Source organism: Dioscorea cayenensis, chromosome 16 (assembly GCF_009730915.1).
Source record: "Dioscorea cayenensis subsp. rotundata cultivar TDr96_F1 chromosome 16, TDr96_F1_v2_PseudoChromosome.rev07_lg8_w22 25.fasta, whole genome shotgun sequence".
NCBI lineage: Eukaryota > Viridiplantae > Streptophyta > Magnoliopsida > Dioscoreales > Dioscoreaceae > Dioscorea > Dioscorea cayenensis.
Genome location: NC_052486.1, coordinates 8,528,464 through 8,537,300, shown reverse-complemented (window position 1 = coordinate 8,537,300; position 8,837 = coordinate 8,528,464). Strand labels below are relative to the sequence as shown.

The window sequence follows — 8,837 nt, the reverse complement described above, 5'->3', positions numbered from 1 at the left end:
TTTGGGCTTTAAATAGGCCGTTTGCCCTATTCTTTAGGGACTTTTTGGCGAGGCTTTTCGCGAGCACTTTGAAGGCAAGGCGGCTAGGGTTTTGGAGGAGGTCTTTGGCGATATTGGGGGGCGTCCATCACCAACTTTGATCGATCTTCTCTCCGTCATAGCATAGAGGGAGCCTTTGGCGACCTAGCTTCGGAGAAGGATTCTTCAAGACGTTGGGCGACCCATCAAGGCCATCATCATGAATTTAAGGGGGTTTTACTTCATGGTTTTCATTGCTTTTCATTGTATTCATCATTATTTTGTAACTTGCTCCATAGAGGGCTAAACCCTAGTTGGTATTTGGGCATGTGAACCCTAGGATCTATGTTTTTGTATTTATTTGCTTTAGGTTTCTATTAAATCCGAGTTGATTTAAGTTTTAATCTTGTATTCCCATTGCTTGCTTGTTTTATTAATCCTTGTGGTTAATTGGATTTGCATGATTTGTTCCTTTGATGAGAGAGAAGTCTCCATTAGAGTTAGAACTTCAAGGTTAAAGAGGGTTGAGAGGGTGAGTCATGAGATAGTGGAGTGTCCCATTTCCCTTCCGATTGAGTGTTTCCTATCTCCGTATTCCCTAGACTCTATGCAACCATATTTGGTGTGAGGTGTGAGATTGAGAGATTTCTCCGCCGGGACCTTGTAGGAGGTTAGGGATCCTTCGCCGGGAATTAGGGTTGGATCTATCTTTAGGAATCTGTTTCACTCTTAAGTGTCCCTAGAGCGTATTGCAGTCATATGGGGTATGAGGTGTTGAGATTGAGCGATTTCTCCGCTGGGACCTTATAGGGAACTAGTACCGGTGGCTTGGAGGCAAGGGCCGGTTGTTCTTGGATTACCTCGACTCATTAGACTCGGTTTGGAAGCATTTAGTGAATCTTGAGCTTCATGTTAGATCCTAGGGGGAGCATTGTCCGGGTACCTCATCTTTATTATTGAGATCTCCTTTACTTGTTTTTCTTGCCCGTTTGCTTGCTTATTAATTGTCTTGCAATTAGTTCATTTCATCACATCCATTGATTTCGACTAGATAACTAAGAATTGGTTAATACTAATACTTCCGTTCCCTGTGGATTAGACTACCCACTCACCGGGGTAATTATTACTTTGAGACTTGTGCACTTGTGGTTTACACGCATATTTGGACACGTGTCAAGACCCAAGAACTTCATGTATTGCTCATTATTTTCGTTATTGTTCAATCTCGAAATGATAAGGGATTCGTTGCTCGTAGGGTGAGGGTGCCATCTCCATCCCTTTGTTGGCTCTCTCCTTAATCTCCATGACCTCGGGTGCTTCAACATTGGACTTCTCACTCGGGAACCTACCCTCAACTTCATGACCACTTCTCAAAGTGATCGCCTTCACATGTTCTCTTTGGTTTGTCTCCGTATTGCTAGGCAAACTTCCTCGAGGTCTTTCCGAGAGTGACTTCGCAATTTGTCCCACTTGATTTTTCAAGTTATGCAATTAAGCAGTGTGGTTGCGAAATGTGGCTTTAACCGATTGAAATCTTGTATCTGATGATGCAATAAACTTAGGCAAAGCCTTCTTTAGATTAGTCTTCGGGTTCTCCAACCCCTGTCACTCTATTTTCCATGTTCGGGCTTGTTGTTGTTGTTGGAAACTGGGTGGTGCCATCGTCTTCTGTTTCCCTTGATTACTCCAAGAAAGGTTTGGGTGGCTCCTCCTACCCGGATTGTAGGTGTTTCTATATGCATTCCCTTTGCCTCTCATTTGTATTCCTTACAATATCCACTTGTTCCACAAAGGATGTACCACCAATAGAAATCGGGCAATCGGATGGAGCATGTCTTCCCCCATACCCAGTGCAACTAGTCATAGCCACCACTCTAGGAGAAGTTAGAGTATCTAACTTCTTGCTCAATGACTCAACCTGGGCCTCCAATGAGGTAACTACATCAATCTCATGAAGTCCGGCTACCTTCTGTCTGTCCCTTGTGTTCTACTGATAACTATTCATAACCATTTCTTCAATGAGATATCGGGCCTCGTCGAGGGTCTTGCTTCCTAGGGTACCTCCTATTGGAACATCAAGTAACTGCTTTATGCTTGGGTTCAAACCATTATAGAAAGTATGAATGATCATTCACTCGGTAAACCCATGTTAAGGACATTTCCTCAGGAGTTCCTTGAACCTATCCCATGTCTCAAAAAGAAACTCCAATTAAATTTGCACAAAGGAGTATTTTTCATTCCTAAGCTTTGCAGATTTTCCGGGAGGGAAATATCGGTCAATAAAAGCTTCTACCATCTCCTCCCATGTAGTGATCGATGTTCTAGGTAATAAATATAGCCACTACTTTGCTCTCCCCTTCAAGGAAAATGGGAAGGCCCTCAACTTGATAGCATCATCCGTTACTCCATTAATCTTGAGCATGTCGCACACTTCCAAGAACTTATCTATGTGATTGTTTGGATCCCCATTGGCCAAACCATTAAACTGTGCCGACTGCTGTAACATCTGGATGAAGCATGGCTTGAGCTCAAAATTCTGAGCTGTAATCGGTGGTCGCACAGTACTGGACTGCGTGCTAAGAACTGCAGATCTGACATAATCTAAGAGTGTTCTCTGTTGCTCATTCTGTTCTGCCATGTTATGAGACCCTTCATCTTCTATCTCATCTTAATTTAACTGTTCTTGCACAGATTCTTTTCCCCTTCTATGAATTCTTCATTTAATGTCCGGATTTCCTTCAACCAATGTCGAAGGGTTTCCTCAGGTTATAACCTAGAGCTGCAACCAAAGAAAAGAAAATAAATCAGAATGATGGAAAAATAAGAAAGTGTGAAATAGAACAAGTGATGAATATAGCAAAGTACAAAGTGTTTCCCAAACGCCAATTCCCCAGCAACGGCGCCCAAAAACTTGACAACGCACCTTTACGTGTGTACTGCAAGTGCACGAGTTATCGAAGTAATAAAAGTACCCTGGAGAGTGGGTAGTCGTATCCACAGGGAATAGTGATAAGAAACACAATAATTGCTATTTAACTATGGTGAAGATAAATCAATAATGGTGTGAACAATATCAATGCAAATAAAAATAAAGAAAATAAGAGAGAGACACAATAAAATGATAGGAGATGCAATCAATAGAAAGTGGGGTATCTGGACATTGCTCACTCTAGGACTATTGTTTCAAGTGCAAAACTAACCATTATGTCTCTTAACTGATGCTTAATGAGTCGTGGAAATTCTAAAATACACAGTCCCAAACCTAAGGTCAACCACCCTATTGCGTATGTACCGCAAGTACACGGGTTTATCGAAGTAATAATACCCCGGTGAGTGGGTAGTCGAATCCATAAGGAATAGTGATTCAAAAACACAAAGATTTGCTATTTAACTAAAATGAACATGAATCGATAATGATGTAAATAAGAATCAATGCAAATAGAAATAAGAAAAGAAGAAGGAGACGCAAATAAAAGATAGGAGAGGCAATCGACGATAAATGGAGCACCCGGACATTGCTCACCATTGGACTATTGTTTCAAGTGTAAGACCAATCATTATGTTTCCTAACTAATGCTTAATGAGTCATGGAGATCCTTAAACACACGGTTCCAAAACTTAAGATCAACCGTGACTAACCCTACACTATGCCCCGGTGGAGAAATATCTCAGTCTTAATACCTCACACTGTGCTAGGTTGCTTTAGGCTCTAGTGATTCCAAGTGATAAACCCTATTCCCTAAAATAGATCTAACCCTTTGGTCTAGGCGAAAGACCCCTAGTCACAATTAAGCTTAGATACTAAGGACTACTTCAACGCTTCACACTGTTGCTTACGCAACTAAGCCCCAGCGAAGTTTGTCTCTTAGCACTTTAATCTATTGTGACCACAAAGAACTCTTGGAACGTGGAGGTAGGACAAATCACGCCAGAAGGAAAAAGTGATGCTCCGCTACCTCTCGACTCACCCTCTCAACCATCTCCAATCTAGTATTATCTAACCCTCATGGTGTGTCACTCATCAACAAGGATTACCAAAATGGATTCTCAGCCCTAGTGTCATTCTAAGGGAAAATCAACTCAATAATCATTCAAGATTGGAACTCAATTAAAACATCAATTAAAAGAAGCATAATAAGAGGTCAAAGAAACAACATTATCATAGGGTTTACAAGTCCAAGTACTCACTAGGGGTTTAGCTCTCCATAGAGCAAAATACAATCAATAATGAAATCAAAAGTAAAAATATACAATCCATGAATAAAACTGCCTTGGTGTTCGTGTCAATGGTCTTGTGGAGTGACCGCATCTTCTCCAAAGGTCCCCTCATCAAACCCTAGGGCACACTTCGCCAAATTGGTGCCGACGAAAGCTTTCCCAATAACTCACTTCCGAAGGAAACGCAATGTCGAAAGCCATAAACCCCTCTAAAACCTAGCCAAAGCCTCTCCAAACCCTAGTCGCGGGCACCTCTAAAGATGGAGAAAAGATAGCCAAAAGATGGAAAAAAGGATTCTCAAATTTGACTGAAATCGTGACTTAAATAGGGCTAGAATCAGGCATCCACACGCTTGTGTGAATCTCAAGGAAATTGATTTTCTGCGGCCTATGAACAGTAACTACTATAGTATATTGCTACATTGATTTGCTACAGTAACCTTCTATAGTATTCCGCCAAAATACTCCTGAATCCACACTTTTGATTGAGGAAACATAAATGCGCACAAGTCTACGTTGTAGATTGAGTTGCATCTTCAAATAAAAGCATATTATGACTGCCTTTGTGCCCCTCTAATTTGCATATTTCCTTAAACACCACGGAGGTTGGCACACACTCACTTATCTTTGAGCACAACTTGTCTCCTCACGTTTGTTCAATCCAAGATTACGTCAACTAAGTTCACTCGCAATCTACTTTGGCTTCTTTCTTCTATATTTGTCTCCACAACCTTACATGCACAAAAGAATACAAATACACATGCATTAGCGATAAAATCTATGAAAATTAATGCTCATCGTAAGAAAAAAATACTTCGTATTACTAATACACAATCACTTATCAGTGACTAACCCTACACTATACCTTGGTGGAGAAATCACTCAGTCTCAACACCTCACACTGTATAAGGTAGCATAAAGCTCTAAGGACTCCAAGTGATAAACCCTACTCCCAAATATGGATCTAACCCTTTGGTCCAGCCGAAAGACCGCTAGTCACAATTAAGCCCCAACACTAAGGATTATTTCAATGTTTCACTCTGTTACTCACACAACTAAGCCCCAGCAGAGTTTCTCTATTAGCACTTCACTCTATTGTGACCGCAAAGAACTCTTGGAATATGGAGGTAGGATAAATCATGCCGGAGGGGAAAGGGGCGTTCCGCTACCTCTCGACTCAGCCTCTCGACCCTCTCCAATCTAATCCTCATAGTGTGTCACTCACACATAAGGATTACCAATATTGATTCTCAACCCTAATATCACTAACACACCCCTTGCATGTGACCCGCAAGTGCACGGGTTTGTCAAAGTAATAAATCCCAGGTGAGTGGGTATCGTATCCATAGGGAGTAGTGAATAAAAACACCAAGATTGCTACTTAGTCAAGCGAAGATGAAATAATGATTGCGTTGATAAGATGTAATGTAGACAAAATAAAAGAAATAAAAAATAGAGGCACAAATAATTGAGAGGAAAGACAATTGATAAGAAGTGGGGTACTCGGATATTGTTCCATTTAGGATTATCTCTTCAAGTCCAAAACCAACTATTATGCTTCCTAATTAAAACTTAATGAGTCGTGGACATCCTAAGATACACGGTCCCAAACCTAAGGTCAACCGTGACTAACTCTATACTATACAAAGTCGCAAGACGCTCTAGGGATTCCAAGTGATAAAACCCTACTCCTATATGTAGACCTAACCCTTTGGTCCAAGCGAAAGGCCCCTAGTCACAATTAAGCCCCAAGATACTAAAGTTTACTGCAATGCTTCACTCTGTCGCTCGCGCAACTAAACCCCAACGGAGTTCATCCTTTAACACTTCACTCTATCATAACCGCAAAGAACTTTAGAAAATGGAGGTAGGATAAATCACATGGGAAGGGAAAGGGGACGCTCCTCTACCTCTCGACTCACCCTCTCGACCCTCTCCAATCTAGCTTTGCCTAACCCTTGTGGTGTGTCACTCACTCACAACGATTACCAATATGAACTCTCAACCCTAGTGTCACTCTATGGGAGAAATCATTCAACAAGCATTCAAGATTGGAACTCAATTAAAACATCAATTAAGGAAAGCATAATAAAAGGTTATTGAAACAAATACATCCTAGGGTTCACAAATCCAAGTACCCACTAGGGGTTTAGCTCTCCATGGAGCAAGATACAATCAATAGTAAAATCGACAGTAAAAACAAGTAATCCATAGGAAAATCCCCTCGGTAGTGGTGTAGATGGTCTTGTGGAGTAGCCTCATCCTCTCCGAAGGTCCTCTCGTCAAGCTTAGGGCACACCTCGCCGGATCGTTGCCGACGAAAGCTCCCCCAATAGCTATCTTCCAAGAGAAACATGGTGTTGAAGCCGTAGAACCGCTCCAAAATCCTTGCCATTACCTCTCTAAATCCTTGCCGCAAGCCTCTTAAGAGTTGGAGAAAAGATGGGAAAAAGGATCCTAAAATTGGGCTGAATCGTGGCTTTAAATAGGCTAGAATCAGGAATCCACACGGCCCTATGGATGTTCCACACACCCCTGTGGAATTTCCACACAGGCATGTGGATTTTTTGGAATTTTGATTTTCTACGGGCTATAAATAGTAACTGCTACAGTGAATTGCTACAGTTGCTACAATACCTACTGTAGTACCCCAGCAAAACGCTCCCAATTCTACATTTTTTATTGAGGTAACATAAACGGGCACACGTTTATGTCATAGATCATGTCACTTCTTCAATAAACAAACTCATTGGTGAAGATCTTACTATCATTGCACGAGTTAGAATACGCAAACGTGACTGCCTTTGTGCCCCTTCAAACTATGTGATTGCTTGAATACACGGAGGTTGGCACACATTCACGTATCTTTGAACCCAATTTGTATCTTCGTGTTTCTTCATTCCAAGATTTCATCAAATAGTACATTCACATCTACATTGGCCTTTTCTTTCATATTTGCCTCCACAACCCTACATGCACAAAAGTACACAAATACACATATATTAGCGCTAAAACCTGATAAAAGTATTGCTCAACGCAAGAAAAGAACACTTCGTATTACTAATACACAAGCACTAATCAGTCACTCTAAAGGAAAATCAATTGAACAAGCATTCAATATTGGAACTTAATTAAAGACATCAATTAAAGAATTATAATGAAAGATCAACGAAACAAAAGCATCCTAGGGTTTCAAAGTCTAAGCAACCACTAGGGGTTTAGCTCTCCATGGAGCAAGATATAATCAATAATGAAATTGAATGTAAAAACATGCAATCTATAAGTAAAACCCCCTTTGTATTCCGTATTGATGGTCTTACGGAGTGGCCTCGTCTTTTCCAAGGATTCCCTCTTCAAGCATAGGGCAAACCTCGCCGAATCGATACTGACAAAAGCTCTCCCAATAACTATCTCCCGAAGGAACACGGTGTTGAAGGCCATAGAACCACTCCAAAAGCCTTGCTAAAGCCTCTCCAAACCCTAGCCACGAACGCCTTCAAAGATGGGTAAAAGATAGCAAAAGGATTGGAAAAGGATTCCCCAAAACGTCATAAGTCACGTCTTTAAATAGGCTGGAATCGGGCATCCACACGGGAGTGCAGAATTTTCACATGCCCGTGTGAATTTCTGGAACTTCAGTTTTCTGTGAGCTGTGTACTGAAGCTACAATGATTTGCTATAGTAACTACTACAGTGCTTCGCCAAAATGTTCCTGAATCCATACTGTTCATCGAGGCCACATGAATGGGCACACATTCATGCGGTAGATAGCATTGTGTCTTCTATAAAAATCACATTGACAGAGATTTTGCTAGCCTTGCACAAGTTCGAACACATGAATATGACTGCCTTTGTACCCCTCTAAACCATGTACTTACTTGAGCACAGTAGAGGTTGGCACACAATCACGTGTCTTTGAGCACAGCTTGTGTCTTCGCGTTTGTTCACTCTAAGATTTCATCAACAAAGTGTATCCACGATCTACTTTTAGTTTCTTTCTTTCATAATCATCTCTACAACCTTACATGCACAAAAGAACACAAATACGCTGACACGACCGAATATGCGTGTAAACCGCAGGTGCACGGTTGTTAAAGTAATAAATCCCAGGTGAGTGGGTATTGTATCGACAAGGAGTAGGGAATAAAAATACTTCAATTGTTTTTTAACCAAGTGAAAGATGAATAATGGTTTTGTTAACAAGATGTAATGCAAACAAGAATGAAAGAGACAAGAAAGAGAAACACAAGTAAAGAGGAGGTAAGGCAATCGATATAAATGGGGTACTCGGATATTGTTCCGCCTAGGAAAATCGTTTCAAGTGCAGAACCAACTATTATGCTTCCTAATTAATGCATTAATGAGTCATGGAAATCCTTTAATACACAGTCCTAAATCTAAGGTCAATCATGACTAACTCTATACCATGTCCCGGAGGAGAAATCAAACAATCTCAACACCTCGCATTCGGATAGAATCGCATGGAGTTCTAGGGATTCCATGTGATAACCCCTCTTCCTAGATATATACCTAACCATTTGGTCCAAGTGGAAGGCCCCTAGTCACAATTAAGCCCTAGGTGATAAAATCACTTCAACACT

The 8,837-nt window shown here is 41.0% G+C and overlaps 1 non-coding gene across 1 annotated transcript; it reads left to right on the top strand.

The window, feature by feature from the left end:
• The first annotated feature begins 2,159 nt into the window (after positions 1-2,159).
• On the top strand, positions 2,160-2,266 carry LOC120279848. Its single transcript, XR_005542149.1, has one exon. It is a non-coding gene; the product is annotated as a small nucleolar RNA R71 (small nucleolar RNA).
• Positions 2,267-8,837: the final 6,571 nt, after the last annotated feature.